This window comes from Emiliania huxleyi (genome assembly GCF_000372725.1).
Source record: "Emiliania huxleyi CCMP1516 unplaced genomic scaffold EMIHUscaffold_318, whole genome shotgun sequence".
In the NCBI taxonomy this organism is placed as follows: Eukaryota; Haptophyta; order Isochrysidales; family Noelaerhabdaceae; genus Emiliania; species Emiliania huxleyi.
In genome coordinates, this window is record NW_005199616.1 from 27,715 (window position 1) to 29,777 (window position 2,063).

Below are 2,063 nucleotides of genomic sequence, written 5' to 3' on the forward strand. Positions count from 1 at the left end.
GAGGGTTGACAATAAAAAGGTGATATGCGAAAGCTATCGACTGAAAGAGAATTACTAGTGTTGGGGAAAAGGAACTAAAATAGAAGGGGTTTAAGGGGGGACTTTAGAGGAAAATAAGTTAAAACATCTTTTTTAAAAAGTAATTTGCTATTATTCCAAATATCAATAGTTATTTTGGAATTTTTCAACACTGGTTAACAATCGAATTCATAATATGTTAGCGTAATTCGAGGTTCATAGTGGGTTCAGCCAATGAAGTCTCGTTGGTGGGGGGGTCCACGTGGATCGAGGGGGGTTGCGGAAAGGGACGGTGTCGGGGCAAACAAAGAACGGCGGCGGCGGCGGCGGGGGCGGCGGTGACGGTGGTGACGGCGGGGACGGCGGCGGTGTCGACGGAGGACCGGAGCCGGCGGGCGAGAGCGTGGCGCTGGGCGCGGGCAGAGGGGAGGGGGAGGCAGCCGGGCGAGTCGGCCGAGGAGAATGGGGTGGAGGGGGCGATGCGCGTGCCGGTGGCGCAGTCGCTTGCGCGCTCGGAGGCGCGGGGGCGGGCTGCTGTGCAGGTGGGAAGCCCCAGAGGGAAAGCGGAACGCCGCCGACTCCGGAGGGAGCTGGAGGCACGGCGGGGGCAGACCGCGGAGCGGCAGCGGCGGGCGCAGCACTCGTCGGTAGTGGCGGTGGGTTGGGAAACGACGTCGGCAGCGGCGGTGGGTTGGGAAAGGACCACAGCGGCATTCTTCGTTTTCGTTGACTCGTCGACCCCCCCTTTTTGTGCACGGCGGTCTGCCATGCACGCCGTTCACACAAAAACACGCCATTCACACTTCGCCACAATTGAGACCCCGGGGGGGGGCCCAATGCATATGACAGGGCGGGACTCCCGGGCCTCCCCTGTCCGGGGCCCAGGAGGCGCCTTTTTCCAAAGAAGGGGGGGTAGCAACCTTTTTTCGGGGGACAATTTTAATTTCTCGAGACGTCCGCATTTGGCCCTGAACGTGATGTGGCCCATAAAGGCGTTGATTGGGACCCCCCCCCCCTCCCCATAGAATGCCCCCCCCCCCCCCCGCAGTTGGTGGGCTAGGAGTAGCCGCCAGGGAGAGCCGATTTTGCCCCCAAAGTTGTGAAATCGAGGCGAAAGTCCATTATCTGGGAATACTACTGGCAACTGACGGAGCAGGCGCTAGTCGCACAACGTAACTCGGCTCCTGTCCCCCAGCCCCACAGCACACACACAGACCTGGTCTGTGTGACGATCTGCAGCGTCACACAACCAAACGCCGATGAGACGCAATACATGGCACGATGCCGGCGGAGAGTAGCGCCGCGCCGACCGATCGTTGGGCGATTCATTCACCCCCTCTTCGTGATTCTTGTTGGCTCTCAAAAATCTCTCCCCCCCCTTCTCCATTCACGAGAGAGATGCGTTCCGGGCGGGGATCTGGGTGCCGAGCGAGGCCCGGGCACCTACCTACCTAACTGTTCTGTCTCCACCCAAACCGACTGTCCCCGCCCCGCCCGGGTAAACTTAGTTCGCCCGCTGAAAGGAACCCAACCAATCAATCAATCCATGTGGTAAGGATCTGTGCCGAAGCGTGGGTCCGGGCACCTAACTGTTCTGTCTCCCCAACCCAAAACTGCCGCTCACATATATTTGGTGCCCCTGGTGGCATAGCAGGTGGGGGAACGGAAGGGATACAAGTTGCATAAACCGCGACCGTTACCCATTTATTTGGTGTTGCTGAGCTCGGTCCCGGAGCCTCAAGTATTGCCGAGGGTCAGCCCACCTGTATGTGGGGCCCCTGTATATGTCAACCACGGACCCGGCCGCCTGCCCCACTAGCGGTATGCCGACGTCGGCCACGCCGCCGGTGACGGGAGTGGTCAAGCGGCAGCGGCGGCGTAGGCACGACGCCGCGTTCAAGCTGAAGGTGGTCCAGGAGGCGCTCAAGCGGCCGGTCGGCTGGCGGGTCAAGCCCACCTGCCGCGAGTTCCCCGAGGTCGACCCGGTACGAGACCTGACCGAACTCCCCCGCCCCGTTCCCTCTCGGACCCCCCCCCCCCCCCCC